The following is a 20,634-nucleotide window of genomic DNA, read 5'->3' as shown; positions in this document are numbered from 1 at the left end:
TAAGATTGGGAAATTGTCAAAGCCTAAACTAGAGTGAAAGAAAAAAACATTTACTAGATCATTCTCAAAATTTAAAAAGAAAAACATGTACAAGAAATCTCATACGGTAGCACAAACTGGATTTAGATAGGGTTGGAAGTCGCACTTCAATCATAATTTGTGTACTTTTATTAGGTAATTTAACTCCACCTAAGTTTGTTCTAAATAAAACATTCTTCACCGTTGACTATTGTTATAAAAAAAACTTACATAGTTTGACAAAATAACATCGACATGGCTAAAATTGCTTTTTTAAAATATACTTTTGTTATACACAACTCTCTCAATTTAATTACATATTTATATAAATACTAGTATAGACGCACGTGCGACACGCATGTGATCTAAAAAAACTATTTTTATCTCTTAATTTGAAAATACATCGAATTATATATTAATTAAATTAATATTCAAATTAAATTTCAAAAAGATGTGCTATTATAGACATCACTGCTATCTCGTAGCTTATTAGGTCGATACGCACCTATTGGCTGAGCGCCCAGAAGTTATTGACCACATTACTACGGAACAGGCCTTTAATCCCTATATTTGTTCCGGCCGCTGTTGGACCCGGGATCAATGGAGGCTTTTGTCCCGGGTCAAATGGCTAGCCGGGCAGGCGGGGAGTGTAAGGGTCTTCTGTCCCGGTTGGGGGGAGTGTAAGGGTCTTCTGTCCCGGTTGGAGGTAATGGTTGTACATATCTGGAACCCATTCGAATTCACAAAATTTACCTTTGAATCAACCAGCTAGATTTTTGCGACATTTCTCTGTATAGGAGCTTTTGCTAAGCAATCCAAACACGTAACACAATCTGCAAGTGGCAGAAAAAAAATAGAAATTGATGACAGTTCAGTATTGAGGAATAGCTGCAGTAGAGAGGATGAACTTGGATTTTGATGTGGCCACCGGTGCTGGTTAGGTAGTGGAGCCGGGGAGGACGTGTGGATCTTGACGAGGGCCAACCATACCATACCATACCATGGTCCCTCCAGTCCAGGTTGCGGGGGAACCCGTTGATGGGGAGCACCATCCCTCCAGTCCAGGTTGCTGGGGAACCGTTGATGGGGAGCATCAGTGCCCCTGCATGTTCTTGTGACAGCCGTAGTCGCATTGCCGGCGCCGGCGACTTGGCGGATCCCCTCCTAACGACGACAAGAATGACGACATCATAGCTACCAGGCGCATGCGGCTTGGTGGACGGCGGGCCAAGAACCTCCAATGCTCCTCCAACAAACCGCAGCTTACTTGGTCCACCCTGCCAGCAAGGACGAGGATGACGGCGACGGAGCGCATGCGCTGCGCCTAGACCGGCGAGCCGAGATACACGAGGACCGGAGGTGAACGGGGTCACCGCTCCTGTCGCTTCTGCTTTGGTGGATCGAACATACGAGAATGGAATCTTGGAAAGGGTTGCAAGCTACAGAGAGGGGCGGCGCGCGGCAGGACCGAAGGCGTGATCAGACTATCCGTACTCATCATACTCTAAATTCATCTTCTAAAAAGAATATTATGTTCTAGTCATCGAGATTTTATCATCTATGCTCATTTCTTCAGCGCTTGTCATACTCTATATCTCATTCTCTATATCCTAGTCATCTACATTTTCTACTCAAATCTACTATACCCACCCCTTTTATAGCCACTAACAGGTGGGACCCACACTTTATCTCTCTATTGCTCTTTTCTCTCCCTCCCCTGCTCCGTCTCCCCTGCTCTGTCCCCTGCGCGACAGGGCCGGCCGGTGGCGAGGGAGGGCGGGCCGACGGCGGGGCATGGCGGTGGGTCTCGGCCGAGCGCGTGGCGGGGCAGGGCGGCCGGCGGCGGGGCGGACCGCGGCGCAGCGGGGCGGGCTTTGGCCTCCCTCTCCGGCCGGGCGCGCGCCGGCGGCGGGGCATGTTCCCTCCGCCGCGGTAGCCTGCCCTCCCTCTCCCCCGCGGCAGCGGACCTGCCTCCGCTCGCGACGACCGCGGCGGCGTGGCGAGCGCGCGGCGGCCGCGGCCTTGCCTCCGCTCGCACCGAGGAGGCTTGCCAGGGGCAGCGACGGGCGGGCGCACGCAGGAGAGGCGTGCTCCTCGCCGCCGCCGCCCCTCGCTCCCACCTCCCACGCTCCTCGCCGCCACCTCCCACGTTCTTCCCCGCCGCCGCCCCCGCTCATCGCCACCGCCTGTGCTCGAGCTCGCTGCGGAGCTCCTGGAGATTCGCCGCCTTGATCTCGAGCTCGGCCGGCGCAGGGACATGGCGGTGCGCGCAGGCGAGCCGATGTCCTGGCAGGCGAGCCGAGACGAGGAGCCACGCCGTGCCGCCACCACCGGCCCTCCTCCGCCCCCTGCTCTCCCCAGATCGGTGGCTCCAGCAAGCTCCTCAAGCGCACCGCCGCCTCCAGCCTCGCCTCCCTCCTTGCCGTGCCTCCTCTTGACGGCGGCAGTCGAGGCCCGCGCGAGGCCTGCGGCGGCGGTCCTCTCACCGCAAGGCCGGCCGCGCCGAGGCGGATCGGCAGCGGCGACCACGAGCTCGGACTCAGAGGTGCCGGCGGCGGCGGAGGCCATGCGGTAGAGCAGCGGCGCGTGGCGGGATGGGCGGGCCCCATGCCATGTCGGCGCCGTAGCGTTTTCCTGGATCTCCCTGGGAATAGGGGATGGAGCGCCGAACGGAATGATACCGGGCACCACCCAGTACCCCGCTGCAGCAGTTTCCTACACCAAATGCTACTGCAGGGCGGGGTTCCGGATGGGATTGTGTTCCCACTGCGGATAGCTTCAACACGGACTGAGGAGAGACGACGGGCGGGTAAGCGATTGTCGGGTAAGAAAAAGATTAAGTTTTTGGCAGCGTTTGGTCGCGCCATCCGTACTGGCGCGACAATTAGCCTCTGTCGCGCCAGTACGGGTGGCGCGACAGGCGTGCCACATTGGTAGGGGGTTGCAGCGAGCCACGCAGGCAGGTGATGTGGGCACGCCTGTCGCGCCACATGTAATGGCGCGACAAGATTGTCGCGCCGCCTCGCATGGCGCGACAGGCGCTATGTCCTGGGCCCGCGCAGGCCCCCTCCTCCCCCACCCTTCCTTTCTTCCCCCTCCTGCCCGAGCCGAGAGGCTTGCTCAAGCCGCCGCCGGCCATTCGCCCCCCTTCCAGATCCCTCTAAAATCCTGCGTTTTGTGGAGAGAAAAGTGGGGGAAATCGATCCCCATCCTTCCTCGAAGGTATTGCCCTATTTTTTCTTCGTTTGACCATTTACATTAGTGGTTTAGGGTGATTAGGGTTTGGATATTGATTTGAGAAATGGTGTGGTAGTTGATATTGTAGTCATGATTAAAGTTTTGGATGACACGTAGATGGTACTCTGCTCGCGATTTGGACGTGAGGTAGTACATGCATGCACCGATTAATATCTATTCTAGGATTGAGTAGAGTTATTAGAATTGAGGTCCTATTAATATGATTTTCATTCATGGATAATAGGCAACATGGAATTGTTTTTGTAGTTGCTTTCTTTGTAGATAGATGATTTCGCTTAGTTATTGCACGGAGTATGTATAAAGAAAATGGAGAGTTGGAGAAAATGAATGTGGATGTCTAACATTTAGATACTTCTCCATCGTGGTACTATGTATTGTCTTTAGGTTGATGGCGGAACGCAAGCGTAAGGTTGAGATATAGTATCCTACAGTAAGATGCGAGGATGCCCCAGTTCCTCCAGCACTACCTGTCCCAAATTGTGAATGTGGTATTCCAGCAGAGGTGAAGCAATCTAGGTGGCCGACCACAGCTGCTAGAGCGTACTACATGTGTTCTGTTAAGTCAGAAATGCACACTGTGAGTGCCGGAAGAGATACATATTACTGGATAGAGCCGTGTATGTTCTTTCAATGGATTGATGGACCAGACAAGTTTGACCCTAGGATCCGACTTTTCCCATATGATAAGAATGAGACAAAGCCACTCAATGAGTTCAAAAGGTGGGAGCCTCCTCCACCTAATCCTCCTCCAATGACCAATGAAGAAAAGCAAGCGGCAGCGTGCATCCGCGTGGAGAACCCTCCCCTTATGTGTCAGTCCCCATTTTAAATATAAACCTAAGTCGGGAAAAACAGTTTAAAATGCAAACCTCAATTCAAACCCAGGTGAAACTTCCCGAACATACCCCAAATTGATGGCACAACTAAGTCATAACAAAAGAGTGGAGACAAGGTAAATTTACGCACATGAAATGACAAGTTAAACCCCTAAATTTTCAAATACTTAAAAGCCAAAAATCCGTTTAAATAGACTGAAAAGTCAACTCTCACACCTTAGCTCAAATGAACTTTTGCCCAAAACAAAAGTTCTAGAGTTTTACAAGACAAACAACTTTTGTATTCAAAGTTTTTCAAGTTACAACATGAAATTTGGAGAAAAACCTGAAAAACAGTAGGTTTAGGGGGTTTTCATTTAAACTTGAATCCGATTTTTTAACATTCAAACCGAGCCTCAAATGGGAAAACGTCTGAAACCAAAGTTGTAGATTTTGATACGAGGAACAACTTTGGTATTCAAAACTTTTCAAGTTTAGTTCAAAAATTTTGAGTTTTCCTCGGTCAAACCTCACCCTCTCTCTCTTTCTTTCTCTCTCTCCTCTCTCGCCGCACTCAAGCGCCGAGCAGAGCAGTGCTCGCTGTGCCGCCACTGTGCGCTAGCCTGCCGCAGCTCCCTACGCACGCATGCCTGATCGCTGCCCCGTCCATGATGCTCCGTCGAGCCTGCGTCGCTGTTGCCACCACCGCTTGCAACGCCGCTGCGCTCTGCTCCGTCGAGCACGCCGCGTCACGACGGCCGCTCGCGACGGCCGCGTCTGGCCGAGCGCCGCGGCCGCTGCCCGAGCTGCCTGGCCTCCCTGCCGGCGCCATCCACTCCTCCTTCACCATGCCGCCTATAAAAGCCGAGGCAAGCCTCTGCTCGCGCGCCCACGAGCCACAGCCGCCGCCATTGCCGCCGTCGAGCGCCCCTCCACCCGCGCTCCCCCTGCAGAACCCATCCGCTCCCCATTTGCATCGCAAGGAAGCGCCCTCACCTTCCCTCTCCACTCTCCTCTCCTCCTCAAGCTCGACCGCCGCTCCCCTGCCCAGAACGCCGCTCGCCGCCCGCCATTGCCGCCGCCGTGCCCGACCTCGCAGCGGAGCCCCCATCTCCGGCATCCCTCCGCCCCAATGGAGCCCGGGAAACCAATGGAGCCCGGGAACTGGATCTCCACCTCCCACTGGTGCTCGCCGACCCCTTACCCGTCCCTCACGGCCGCCGGAGCGCCGCCGCCGCTGGTCAGACCCACCGCCGCCCGCTGTTCCTCGCCGGCGCGCCTGCTCCAGCCGCCCCAGCTCGCCCCGAGGCCACTACAAGGTCCCTCTCAGTCCCCTCTTGCTGCCCCACCCCGATCCCCTCGCCGCCGGCGATCTCCTCGCCAGGATTCCGGCCGGCGCCGCCTCCTCTGTTCCTAGCTCCGGCCAGGGGCAGATTTGCAAGCCCCCAAATCATTCCAGGGGCCTAGATGCAAGATTTCGTTTTCTTTTTTTTTTATTTTCAAAAACAGCAAACTTCTAAAATCAATATAAATTCGTAGAAAAATTAGAAAAATGCAAACTCAATTGATCTGAGTTCCTTGTTACTAGATCTATAACTTTTGTTACATGAACTTTTTCATTTGCTCAATAGTTTTTTCTTATTTAAAATACAAAGAATAGGTAGCTTTTATTGTATCTCAAGTTCTATGTATGTTATAGTAGCCATCTTTGTCCAGTGAGTTAGGAACTAGAAGTGTAGCTTTGTGTAAAAGTTTCATAGTCAGTTATCATGCCTAGCTATAGGTTTATTTAGGTCTTGCTTTATGCCTAGGTTAAGTAGATTTATTTATTCAAGTTGTTATGCTATGTTTCTTCAGCTAAAAATTCTACAGTATATCTATGCCATGATATAGTTACAGTAGAAAAATTTTGGAACTTTTTAGTTAGGTGTAACTGGCCCCATAAATTAATAGCATGAGTAAATGTGCTAATTTAAGAAAAATTGTTCCTGCACATGTAAAATTCTAATAATTTTTCTATGGGTTAACTTTGAGTATAGAACCATGCTGGTAAAATATGAGGCTCTGGAACCTGCTATAACTGTATGTAGGATTTAAACCTAATTAATGTAGCACTATGTTGTCCTATTTATCAAGCTCTGTTACTTGCTCCTTTAAATCTGAAAAATTTACAGTAGACTTACCGTAAGTTTAGGAGTACTCAGAAAAAATTGTAGCATCTTTACTTGTAGGATTTGTTCTGTATGAATGAATCTTAATCCTAGCATTAGCTATTTAATGTAATTTTAATAATTAATATGCTCAATGAAAATAGCTAAAAATTTTATGGCAGGTTTGTACTTAAGTAATTGGATCTCCATAAAAATTCCATCTTCAGAAACTATGCCTATCATTTGTTTTGAATATTCCATGCTTGCACTTGAAAATAATCTTTCTAAAATATCAAAACCCTCACTTACTTGATGAGGTTAGTCAGTTTAAGATAAACCCGATAAACGACTGCCCCAGTGAGTTATAACTAAATTGTTGTACAACTTTATTTGAGCTTGTTGGAGTGCAACCTTGTAGCGGAGTGCTTGATGTTTCTTTTCCAATAAAAACAACTCACGCATGTGCATTTCATATAGATACGCCTACTCTCGCCGACGGTACGTATGAGCTGGTGCCGAAGTCTGAGAGTGAGCAGCGTGAAGCCCAAGCTAATCTAACTGAAGCCGCCGAAGACCCGAACCAAAGTTCGGAAGAGCCCAAGGCTAACTTTGCTTAGCAAGGCAAGCCCCGGAGCATGTCCTATCTATTTTAAATTTATGCAACTGCTTATATTCCTATCTACTTATGCATTTAAGTTTGTAGGAATTGTTTGGAACCCTAGTTGCATAATCTTAAGTACCTATGTTTGAATACTAGCATGTATAGGTCGCTAGTTGGCTATGCTAATGGTTCCGTAGAAGTCGAGTGATTTCCTGTCACTCGCGAGCTCATAGGAGTTGAATGTCTACTACATGCTGCAATCATAAGGTTTACGGGCGGGGTTATTGTACTTGTGATACCCCGTCTGTTTAGTGAAAATGGATAAGGCCGCGGTGTGTGGTAGTGGTGGTTAAGCGTTTGAACGTACTAACCACATGCCGAGAATATGGTAATCGGTAAGCTTAAGTACCTGATGGAACCGGCCGTGGAACATACTCCCCACTGTCTGGTCTTTGGTCACGCACGGGTGCAGGGCACCCTAGGGCGGTGGGCCTGTTCCATGCCTAGGGAAAAAGGGGAAAAGTCGCGTGGGTGATTTCATTCCCCATGCGTGTGTTTAGGTCTGCCTGGCCAGGTTAACAAATTCGATTCGAATCGTCCGCCTCTCATGGATATTGGGACTGCTTAACCCTTTTGCCACATAGAGTAAGAAGTGGAACAATGAGGATGATGAATATGATTGAATGATGAAAAGTAATTGTTTTTCATCATGTATGCTATTGGATAGATGCTCACTTAGAATGGTCAATTGAACTAGAATTTTGAAGCAAAAATTTGAAATTAAGGATTTACTCTTAGTTGCTTTTCGGCGAAACAAACCTCTCCAGCCAAAAGCCTTACATGTCTAGGTAGTGGGCTAAGTATACCCATAGTCGGGTAAGCCTTGCTGAGTATTAGTATACTCAGTCTTTGCTTGTGGCTCAACTTTGTTTTCAGGTGATACGTCTGAAGATCAGATAGCTAGCTTGACTTGGCCGTGTACTTTACCTCATGGTTGGTCGGTGGAGTGGGATACGACTCTAGCCAATGATGACAATGCCAAGTGATGTTATGTACGGGCTTCATCATGACATCTTGTAACGTTGTTTAGAACTCGCTTTATTTCCGCTGCAGTTAAACTCTGAACTACTTTCAATTTGAATTTCAAGTACCTTTCTGAGATTTCGAACTTGGTTTGTAATAATTAAGTTAAGACTCGGTAATGTAATATGTTTGTGAAATGTTGTACTCTCTGGACTCACCTTCGTGTGAGTTGTATGTAAGGTTTGGGTTTCGAATGCAGCTCAGGTGGTTTTATCGGGACTTTACCCGACTGGACTATCGGATTACTCCGTTTGAAGTGTGTGTTAGCCGGGATTACCTTTATGGTGATGGTTAGCGCACTTGAGCCGGATTAATTCGGGCGGTTCTGCCACACCTTTGCTACTGTGGACATCCTTCCAAGCTGCAGCATCCCAACCTTGAGCTCCCTAAAAAATTCACTCCATTCTTCCATTGCAGGCTAACCACTCATGTAAGATTTTTTAGCAATGGTTTTGAATTGGTTTCGCATGACCTAATATTTAACCGAGTATCTTTGTATTGCATATCCTTTTTTCATGCAGGATGGATGGGCTTTATGTGACTTCCAGGAGTACATCTACGACCCCTAGATTAACTGGTACTACACTGAAGAGCGAATTAAAGAATTTGAGAGTGGTAAGGAGAAATGGCCGTGTGAGTGGGCTCCAAGACCTCGTTGCAAATGTGGCATTTTGGCTCGAAGGGGTGTCGTTCCAACGGAGTTGGGCTACATTTGGTATTGTGGCAACTCTTTTGGTCTCTTTTGGGTAAATGACATTTTCCCTTCTATGCTTGTTTAAATTTTTTGTTTGTCATCCAGTTGGCCAATACATTTCATGTTGTGTAGGAGGGAAGAACCTGTGACTGGGAGACCTTTCCTGGAAGGGAGGATCTTATGATTAAGTTGGGTCGTAGTGCCTAACCGTATAAGACGAGAAAGACCCTTGAAACAAAGGACAAGATAAGGCGTGAGTACAAAGTTCCTCTTCCTGACGAAAGGATACTTTTTGGTCCAGTTGCTGTTGACTTAGTTGCCAAACATGGAAATTCGGGCAAGCTTGGTCTTGAGTGTCTAGAGGAACTCATCACTTTTTGGAGGAAGAACAGGAGCAAGTACTCGGAAGAAAAGATAAGTGCGGCTAAACATCGTGCATGTGATTTTACGAAGGTTTTTCCTAAAGGAACGTGGGAACACCACTATTAGTGGAAAGAGGATTCAAGAAGGGGTGTTGACGTTAATGTGGTAAGGTTGAAAGCAAAGGAAGCCAAAATTGCAAAAGAGGCACAATTGGAGGCAATGAAAGCACTCATTGCTGACTTGGCCGGAGCGGAAGTACGTGTGAGGCCTTCTCAGATTGAGGCAATGAAGACAGTGGTCCAAGACTTGTCCATCGACACACATGTAGTCAATAACCAAGGGAATAGTGCAGTGCAGGACAAAGGGAAGAGTGCTTCTGATCATGACCACATTCCTGGTGATCGAGATGATGACGAGTGGTGGGCAATGAATGCAACGGAAGTAGAGGTCATAGTGTCCCAAATTGAGGCAAGAAAGGGGAAAGTTGTAGTCCAAGATGATGATGATGATGATGATGATGATGATGATGATGATGATGATGGTTGGGGAGAGCTTTTGATTGAAGGTGACTCTGATTAGGTAGTTTTATTTGTGGATGTATGGACTCTATGTATGGCTCGACTATGTGTGTGATGGACTATTTTTATTGCTGGACTATTTAGGTGCTTTATCTATTCATGTGGTTATCGTATGTGTATGAGACTTTATATCTACTTTCGAGCATTGTATGGTTATGAAATTTAGAATTTACTTAGTTTGTATCTTGTGCAATGTAATGATGGGTCATCTCCATTGTTTAACAACTATTTTAGGGTGCAACACGACATGTTAGATGGATCACTACATATCAAGTGACAGAACAAACACATGTTACATTCCCAACTAGAGATGCATAAGTTGATAGGGCCACATAAATCCATGTCCACCAACATTCTAGCATTATCATCTACCAGTTCTGATTCATTCTAGCATTATCATCTACCAGTTCATATTGGCTCATTCAAGAAGAGGGTGTCAAGGTAATTAGAGGATGTTGCTGGCTCTATAGTAATTGGATCGGTTATGGTGCATTTTGGAGATTTTTATGATGATCTAGCTATGTCAGTTGGTTCGGGTAATTTACATGGCCTTTCATAAAAGCTCATAGGCACCGGCATTCACTCACAATACCTTTTTTTTATGAAAGAAAGGGCTCCGGTGTATAGAGAGGGCCAAAGGACTCGTTGGTTTGGACATAGTTTCTTTGTTCCTGTGTTTCTGTTTTGCTCTCCCCCTTTTTTGCTTCTTTTCTTTAAAAAAAAGAAAAAAACAATTCTATGCGCGTGGATTACCCAAATTGGGACGACGATAAGACATTTCACTTTCTTTCGCAATATTTCTTTACTTAGATGAAGGAACCGAGTGTCGAATTGAAATCTCAACAAAGAAATGAAAGCATAACTCTTTCCTCTTGTTTAGTGATTTTGCAGACGGAGGAGAGGAAATGAAAGCAGAAGAAGTTATCGAAAACCTCTCTGGCTTATCAATCTAGAAAGCATAGGAAATGCAATTTCGGTAATCCTACACTGTCGCGCTACTACCATTGGCGCGACAGCAAAGTACTGCCGTGCCAACCTGTCGGTCAGCCCAGAATCGACTGCATTTGTGGGCCGTTGGCGTGGCAGGAAGGTTTTGTCGCGCCAAACCTTTGTGGCGCGACGGTGCCTTATTGTCGCGCCACTATCAATGGCGTGTCAAGGGCGTTCTGCCGCGCCAGCTTGTGTCGATGCCCAGAAAGGCCTGCATTTGTGTCCCGGTGGCGTGACTGCACAGATTTGTCGTGCCATCTAGGGTGGCGCGACAAAGGCCATCCAGAAACGAGAGAAATTTTTGGAGAAGTCTGTGTTCTCAGGCCGCGGTGTTCTCAGTGAACATTAAAAATCGGGTTATTGGACACAGATCTTGGCTAGCTTATTCATTTCCTAACATGTATCTGAATTACTATTCAAGCCTGGCGGCCCTTAAACTCATCAATGACAGCTAGGCAAACCTGGCTGCCCTCAAAACTGCGTCCATGAACAAACCGGAAAGTTGGGTTAAGCTTGAAATTCCGGCTCCTATGATTGGAGATGTAGAAGTAGTAACAACTCTGAAGGACAGTGTCATGAGATCAAGGATGGATGCCTAAGATCATGTAACAAGAACAACTCGATACTAGCAAGCAACTAAGTGAACACGATATTATCATGGTTCGATTAGACCAAAATAAACTAAACAAAACAATGCAATCAGTTTCTCTGTTTCAACCTACACATGACTCCCAACTCTTTTCTGGTTGCACTCCTATGCCCCCTTGATTCCTCATGCACCTGTTCCAGTCAGCCCAGTCCTCAACAATTTTTTGCCAAGCAAAACCAGCGGGTTAAAGAGAAAAGGATGTTAGAAATCTAGGCAAATTCATGTTTAATTTATTCCATAAAAATGATGCAAGAAAGATTAACATGATATCATATATGTGCTTGTCCAAATAATACATCATCAACATCATCATGAAAAATATTCCAGTGCCAAACAGCAAGACATGACATGTGATATTTCTCAATAAAAACACGTTAAACATGCTGTAGACACTAGACACAAAATTATTGATTTTCAGAATTAAATCGGCATACCCAGCGGCAGAGCCGGAAGCACCCGAAAGCGACATGGTGCTTTGTCGATGTAGTCGTCCCGCTTGGTGCAGTGCAGAAAAGTTGCTGTGAAGATCCCGCTCGTTCGCCTAGCGCCAGGAAGAAGTCGTGCCGCGCCGTCGCCCGAACAGGAAGAAGTTGACGTCGCCGCCGGGAACAGGGAACAGAAACGAGTAGTCGTGCCGCCGCTGACACTCCCCAAAAACGTGATTGCCGTCCTCACCCGAGCAGGTGAACCCAGCGGATGGAGACGTTTCGGAGGCCTACTCTTCCATCTCGTGTGCGCGCAGGAGACGGAACGGGAAAAACTCAAAGTGCAGCTGGATTGTGATTGTTGCAAGCTTTTAACTGAAGGTGGTCTACTTGACTTATAGCAAAGGAAGACAGAAGGCCAGAAGCCGCCCACAGCTACCAGAGGAGACGATAAGTCTCTCACGCATGTAGCAGCGCTTGCACAAGAGCATGCATGCAGCAATGCATGCATCACTAATTTGGTTAGTAACTCCCATAATTAGTGACCACATGCACCAGAGCATGCAGCAATACATGCATCACTAATTTTGGTTGATAACTCCCATAATTAGTGACAAGAATTAGGCCATGCCCGTCCGTTTATTTGCCATGCATGTCCACGCTCACAATTAAACCACTTAATGTGCAATATTGGACCATAGAGTTTTATTAGATTTATTAAATATTAATGGCCCAAATGCACATTATATCTAACAATCCCCACCAAACTCTAAGGTACAATGCGAAAATATCTCAGAACCACAATTCTTTTATATACCAGTGTTTCGACGGAGACTGTTAAGTTGAACATCCATCTAGAATAATAGCTACATTCAGCCACAACTGATCAATGGACAAAGCCTTGAATTGACAGTTTTGTGTGAGATGAATTTCGCTAGAATCCTTAACTGATACTAGGCTGCAAAGAGCATTCCCTCTATTTGAAGCTTATAAGTCACACTTCCTGGCCTTTTGATGAGTATTTAGAGATTACCCACATCCCATAGATTGTGACTAGCAATCGAACTCATATAGGTGTGTTCCTTTTAGGATGTCCTGTAGGTCAACATCCCTACTATACAAAGTCACTCGGAACACATTAAGAAATTAATCATCCTCCCTTACAGTATTGGAGAGACGGTGCATCTCAAATGAGCTAGACTTTATTCTAAGGAGTCTCTCCCTCGGCCATCCACTAGCTTGTTTCGCCATCCTAATTCACGGGATCTCCGATTACAAAGGACAGGTTACCACTATGGAATGGCTTCAAGTGGGTCTCAAGCCCAACTCCCTCGATGCACCTTCTATCATATTGCGTGATAGACCCTTAGTAAACTGATCTGCCAGATTATTAGATGTATGGACATAGTCCAATGATATTACTCCGGAGTTTCTCAATTTTCTGACAGTCTTCAGGCGCCTTTTCACATGCCTTGTAGATTTCATATTGTCCTTAGAACTGTTAACCTTTGTTATCACGGTTTGGTTGTCACAGTTCATGGATATAGCCGGTATAGGTTTCTCGACAACCGGCAAATCCATAAGGAGCTCACGTAGCCACTCGGCTTCAGCGCCAGCAGTATCCAATGCCGTCAGTTCTGCTTCCATTGTAGACTTCGTTAAGATAGTCTGCTTGCAAGACTTCCAGGAAACAGCGCCACCTCCAAGCAGGAACACATATCCGCTTGTGGCATACAGCTCATCAGCATCAGAAATCCAATTAGCATCACAATAACCTTCTAGTACCCTTGGATACCCGGTAAAGTGAATGCCATAACTCATTGTGCCTTTTAGATAGCGTAGTACTCTCTCAAGAGCACCCCAGTGAATATCTCTCGGATTTGACACAAACCGGCTTAGCTTGCTCACAGCAAACGAGATATCAGGCCTGGTCGCACTAGCCAAATACATGAGAGAACCAATTATTTGTGAATATCTCAGTTGGTCTCTTGCAATTTTCCGATTTTTCCTCAAAATCACGCTTGGGTCATAAGGAGTTGGAGCTGGTGAACAGTCATCGTACCCAAAACGATTTAACACCTTTTCCACATAGTGGGACTGCACAAGAGTAACCCCACCATTTCCTTCTTCTCTCAAAAGCTTAATGTTGAGAATAACATCAGCCTCACCCAAGTCTTTCATCTCAAAATTATTAGACAAAAAATTCTTCACTTCTTTGATCACATCGACATTATTCCCGAATATCAAAATGTCATCCACATATAAGCACAAAATGACACAATTACCTCCACTGAACCGATAGTATACACATTTATCAGCTTCATTCACCACAAAGCCGGCTGATGTTAAAGTTTTATCAAATTTCTCATGCCATTGCTTTGGTGCTTGGTTTAGGCCGTATAAGGATTTTAGCAGCTTACACACCTTACCCTCTTGACCTTTTGCCACAAATCCATCAGGCTGATCCATATAGATCTCTTCCTCAAGCTCTCCGTTCAAGAAAGCTGTCTTAACATCCATCTGATGAATGAGAAGACCGTGTGAGGCAGCCAAGGATATTAGCACACGTATGGTGGTCAGTCGGGCAACTGGTGAATAAGTGTCAAAATAGTCCTCTCCTTTCTTTTGTGTATAGCCTTTAGCAACTAACCTTGCCTTGTACTTCTCAACAGTACCATCATGCCTCATTTTCTTTTTGAACACCCATTTACACCCCACAGGTTTACATCCATAAGGACGATCAACCACTTCCCAGGTCCCATTAGACATAATAGAATCCATCTCACTTTGCACTGCTTCCTTCCATAAGTCAGCATCAATAGATGAATATGCCTCGGCAATGGTTGTGGGAGTGTTTTCCGCGAGGTATATAATAAAGTCATCACCAAAGGATTTTGCAATCCTTTGTCTCTTGCTTTTTCGAGTGACTGTATTATTGTCCTCCTCAGGAGTTTCCACATGAGTTTCAAAATCATCATTATTTATCAGTTCATGGACATCCTCAGAAGAAATAGAATTATGACTAGAAATGCTAGGTGTATTTTTCATGGGAAATTCATCTTCAAAAAATGTTGCATCTCTCGATTCCATGATAGTACCCTCATATATATCCGGTATTTTGGAATTTATTATCAAGAATCTATAACCCACGCTGTGTATAGCATAACCAAGAAAAACACAGTCAACGGTTTTGGGTCCAAGCTTTCGTTTCTTGTTAATTGGCACATGCACCTTTGCCAAACAACCCCATGTTCGCAGATAGGAGAGATTTAATCTCTTTCTCTCCCATTCCTCGAATGGTGTAGTTTCTTTGTTCTTTGTGGGCACCCTATTCAGGACATGACACGCTGTCAAAATCGCCTCACCCCACCATTCCTTGGATAGTCCCGCAGTTTCTAACATGGCGTTAACCAAATCAGTTAGAGTACGGTTCTTCCTCTCAGCAATCCCATTGGATTGAGGTGAGTATGGTGGTGTCCTCTCATGAATAATTCCATGCTCCGCGCAAAACTCAGAAAACTCATTTGAGAAATATTCTCCACCGCGATCAGAACGTACCCGTTTAATTTTCTTTTCAAGCTGGTTTTCTACCTCAGCCTTATAGATTTTAAAATAATGCAACGCTTCATCCTTTGTTTTTAACAGATACACATAGCAAAATCTAGTGCAATCATCTATAAGCGTCATGAAATATTTCTTGCCACCTTTGGTCAATATTCCATTCATCTCACAAATATCTGAATGAATTAATTCAAGCGGTGCCAACTCTCTCGCCGCAGCAGCCTTGTGAGGCTTGCGAGGTTGTTTTGCTTCAACACACACATGGCACTTTGAATTTTTGACCACATCAAATTTAGGAATTAAATTCAAACTAGCTAAGCGAGACATGCAACCAACATTAACATGACATAACCTCGAATGCCAAATATTAGTCTCAACATTACTAACCACATTGTTCACAGATTTAAAGCAAGTATCAACCAAAGACAAGCGGAACAAGCCTCCGCTCTCATAGCCTTTTCCAACAAAAGTTCCATATTTAGAAACAACACATTTATTGGATTCAAATACTAGCTTATAACCTTCACGACAGAGTAAGGAGCCACTAATCAAGTTCTTCTTTATTGAGGGGACATGATGCACGTTCTTGAGCTGCACGGTCTTTCCCGAAGTAAGTTTCAGATCGACCGTACCAACACCATGAACAGCTGCACGCGCTCCATTCCCCATCAGCAAGGAGGCAGCCCGCCCGGTCTGGTAAAAAGAAAACAAGGAAAAATCAGCACACACATGAATATTTGCACCGGTATGAACCCACCAATCAGGTGAATAACAAACTGAAAATGCAAAAGGTAAAAATTTACCATACCCAGAAGTTGCAGCTTCAGTCTCAACAGTGTTGACTGATTTCTGTGCAGGAGGCTTCCATTTAGCCTCAGGACACTCTCTTGCAAAGTGCCCAGTCTTGCCACAGGTGAAACAGTTCATCTTTTCCTTAGTCATCTTTTTTCCCTTCTTGAAAGAAGTGGAGGGCTTCTGCTTAAGCTCTTGCTGAAATTTCTTTTTATGTGGTTTGGGACGATTCTTTTGCACCACATGTGCGCTAGAACTCCCCTCAACAATCTTCTTGCCTTTGACATCTTTTGCTCTAGCCTTGTCCTCAACATCAAGAGTCCCAACAAGCTCAGCAGTGCTAAATTCTTGCCTCTTATGTTTCAGAGAAGTTGCAAAGTCAGTCCAAGATTGTGGCAGCTTTGCAATCATGCAACCCGCCACAAACTTGTCGGGAAGCGCACACCCAAACAGCTCAAGTTCCTTCACCAGTGCCTGTATTTCATGAGCCTGTTCGACTACCGGACGGTTCTCAACCATCCGATAGTCATGGAACTGCTCCATGACGTACAGCTCAGAACCGGCGTCAGAAATGCCGTAACGGGCCTCAAGAGCATCCCAAATAGTCTTACCAGTTGGAAGCTGAATATATGCATCAATGAGAGAATCTCCAATGACGCTCAGCAAGCCACCCCTACAATTGGTGTCATCATGATCGAACTGACGTTGCTCATCAACGGTTCGAACAGTGGCAGGTATCTCAGTCACCACATAAAAGCAACGCATAGAGGACAACCACAGAATAGTTTTCTGGCGCCATCTTTTATAGTGAGTGCCCTCAAACGGCGGTGGTTTCAACATACTCGCAAAGCCAACAGAGGAAAATTGCCTATAATCACGTTTTTGGATTGTTAGAAATCTAGGCAAATTCATGTTTAATTTATTCCATAAAAATGATGCAAGAAAGATTAACATGATATCATATATGTGCTTGTCCAAATAATACATCATCAACATCATCATGAAAAATATTCCAGTGCCAAACAGCAAGACATGACATGTGATATTTCTCAATAAAAACACGTTAAACATGCTGTAGACACTAGACACAAAATTATTGATTTTCAGAATTAAATCGGCATACCCAGCGGCAGAGCCGGAAGCACCCGAAAGCGACATGGTGCTTTGTCGATGTAGTCGTCCCGCTTGGTGCAGTGCAGAAAAGTTGCTGTGAAGATCCCGCTCGTTCGCCTAGCGCCAGGAAGAAGTCGTGCCGCGCCGTCGCCCGAACAGGAAGAAGTTGACGTCGCCGCCGGGAACAGGGAACAGAAACGAGTAGTCGTGCCGCCGCTGACACTCCCCAAAAACGTGATTGCCGTCCTCACCCGAGCAGGTGAACCCAGCGGATGGAGACGTTTCGGAGGCCTACTCTTCCATCTCGTGTGCGCGCAGGAGACGGAACGGGAAAAACTCAAAGTGCAGCTGGATTGTGATTGTTGCAAGCTTTTAACTGAAGGTGGTCTACTTGACTTATAGCAAAGGAAGACAGAAGGCCAGAAGCCGCCCACAGCTACCAGAGGAGACGATAAGTCTCTCACGCATGTAGCAGCGCTTGCACAAGAGCATGCATGCAGCAATGCATGCATCACTAATTTGGTTAGTAACTCCCGTAATTAGTGACCACATGCACCAGAGCATGCAGCAATACATGCATCACTAATTTTGGTTGATAACTCCCATAATTAGTGACAAGAATTAGGCCATGCCCGTCCGTTTATTTGCCATGCATGTCCACGCTCACAATTAAACCACTTAATGTGCAATATTGGACCATAGAGTTTTATTAGATTTATTAAATATTAATGGCCCAAATGCACATTATATCTAACAAAGGAGTGCCTTACAAGCACCAGTAGTCCATCACAAGGTCAATAGTCCATTACAAGCACAAGTATTCCTTACAAACTTAAATAATCCATTACAAGCACTAATAGTTCATCACAAGTTCTAGTTGACATGTTTAGAATAACTCGAGGCACATAGTGCAGCTATTGCTTCATCTCCGACAGCGGCGCTGGTCGGGAGGGCTGAAAGGATCGTTGCGGCGCCGTTGCCGTCCAGGGGCTGTTGGGAGCACGTTCCCGCTACCAACGTCGGTGTGGTCACGAGAGCGGCGTTGTCGGCGAGGCAGAGGAGCATCTTGTGGTGCCCACAACAATAATTTAAAGTTCCGAGGAATCTTTAAGAGCAATGTTTTGTACATCATGGAGTCTAAGTTATATGATTTGAATTAATCATGCTGACTTGGCTCGATTCACCCTGAGTCTGTGTTGCTGGGGGAGCGTCAAACATCTGTGACATCCTGAGCACCTGGTAACTTGGGTCATCATCTTCTGAGTTCTCTTCCTGGTCAGACTCTTCACTAGATTGGGGTGATTGGATAGCTTTTCCCCTTGATCCTGCACGTGACGCTGTCCTCGAAGTGGACCGCGACTGACTTCTGGAAGCAGAAGGCAAAGGAGTAGTAGTGGTCACGTTACCGTAGTGAATCGGTGTTCGTGTGCTAGAACTAGGGCCACGTGCACTCGAAGCCCCTGCACCAGGTGCCTGTGGACCGAACTCCTCATCAGGGCGAGCCATGCAATTAAGCTTCGCGGCCATCCGCCTGCAACTCTGGCGGACCCTCTGTGTTCAGCCAATAAATGTAAGACAATACACATACGAAAGTATTACAAAGATGGTGACAATATGAGTAAACAAAAAGACGGTTACCTCGACAAATGCCCTAAAGTGGCCCCCTCCATTGTCTCCTTCACTTGAATGAGCCATTGCCACGCCTGCCTCATTAGCGAGACGCCCGAGTTGTTGTGCCTGATACGATTGAGTTAGTCCTAACATAATTGAAATTGTGAATATATTTGTAAGAACCCAAAACATTGAAATAGCATTATGTACCATGTAGTTCTGCAAAGGGCCCCTTTCGGGCTGCACTCCACCGCGAGTGATGTCATCGTACTCGTCGATGATGTCATCATCATCGTCGGTGTCCGCATGGTCTTCTATAGGCTTAGTTGATCGTGGCGGCTTGATTGAAACTCTAGTGACTGAATGGAACCAACGAAGGTATTCCTTGTAATGGTTGTGCCTATGTGATGGCCCACTTTCCAAATCTATCCTTTGCCTCTGTTCCCACTGCCCCAGAGGCACTGCGTGTTTGACACACCAATCATTCTCTGTGTACCGTTTCTTCCTGTCAATTCTGACATAGGAGCGGTATATTAGTGACATCATATTTGGTAGGACAAATATAATTCGAATTAAATACAACATACCGATGCAATGCTTGGGATGTCGAAATAGCCTCCGGAGGGAAGTCTTGCAATCTTGAGAACTGCCTCTTAACACGGTGCAGTAAGTGGAGCTCGACTACAAAGTAGAAAATCAAAGGCACACAAGTCCTCCACAATTCTGCATCTCTTCTGCAAATGTCACTAAGTCCCAAATCCTCCAGCTCGTCTCGACTATACGGTGTCCAGAATATCTATGTAACACGCAAGCATTAGATATTGTGAGGACTAAAGTATTTATTTAAAAACCCAGGATGCAGATTAGTACCTGATTTTGTGTGAGGCAGTCTAGGTCGTCCATGTAATGCATGTAGCAGCGCAAAGGATCCCCTCTGACAGCTCCAAAGTTCTTCCAACAGTAAGCAACGATGGGCCTTGACCCAGGATCATGGTGCGGCCATGGCTGCAAATGGAGAAAAGTTAGGGTTCAGAACAACAAATAATGTGCACTAAACTCAAAATTAAATTGTAAGCCAAGAATTACCTCTAGTTCTCCACGGTATGGCCGGCCGACTGGAAACCGCTCCCAAATCTAGATTTGCAAGAGGTATGCACAACCTCCTAGGTTTGAGTCGTTGCCAACACGCCGACATGCGTCACAAAGCTGCCGGTAAAGCCAAGCTAGTCCTGCCGACCCCCAGCTGTACTGAGCAATGTTCTCCCACTGCTGTCCCAGAATTGGAAGGACCATCCATGAGATGGTGTTCCCGAAACCATCAGGAAACAGGAAAACACCTAACAGGTGCCACAACCACACGCGAGCATACCGCTCTACAGCCTCCTGAGGTGCTCCATGAGGACAATGGTTGAAATTCTGCTTCAACCAAGCCGAGCTAACCCCTGAAGTCTTCCTATCCTTGACTCCCTCAGGTGGTTCTGGAGGTCGAATCCCAATGTGTGCCTCCACCATATCCCTCCAACCATCAGTCTGAATCATGCCGATCACTGCATTGCCCTCTAAAAGTAGCCCGAGAATCATCGCCACATCTTGCAAAGTGATGCTGACCTCCCCGCAAGGTAAATGGAATGAATGTGTCTCTGGCCTCCATCGGTCCACAAAAGCAGTCAGAAGAGGGGCATCCATAACTGGGAGCCCCGCACAGACAACACGCGCAAGAGGAAGCATCCCGGCCCGGCGAAGGTACGACACGTACTGCTCATCCCACTGAAGTGGGGAGTGGGTACGTGCGCAGAGGGGCTGCAGCGCCTGATAGCATAGCAAACGAGTCGTTAGAGGGCAGGAAAAAATTATATAAATTGAAGTACTTGGTAAAACAAATACTAACCTCCCCACGGTCAACTAGGACGTGTGCTCGGTGCTTGGAGTCGTA

The 20,634-nt window shown here is 46.3% G+C and overlaps 1 long non-coding RNA gene across 1 annotated transcript; it reads right to left on the bottom strand.

Moving 5' to 3' along the window:
* Positions 1-18,558: 18,558 nt before the first annotated feature.
* Positions 18,559-19,010, bottom strand: LOC120710525. Its single transcript, XR_005689920.1, has 3 exons — positions 18,912-19,010; positions 18,729-18,827; positions 18,559-18,641 (listed from the first exon to the last, which is right to left on the bottom strand). It is a non-coding gene; the product is annotated as an uncharacterized LOC120710525 (long non-coding RNA).
* Positions 19,011-20,634: the final 1,624 nt, after the last annotated feature.

This window comes from Panicum virgatum, chromosome 5K (genome assembly GCF_016808335.1).
Source record: "Panicum virgatum strain AP13 chromosome 5K, P.virgatum_v5, whole genome shotgun sequence".
Taxonomy (NCBI): domain Eukaryota; kingdom Viridiplantae; phylum Streptophyta; class Magnoliopsida; order Poales; family Poaceae; genus Panicum; species Panicum virgatum.
This window is presented reverse-complemented; position numbering and strand designations above follow the sequence as displayed.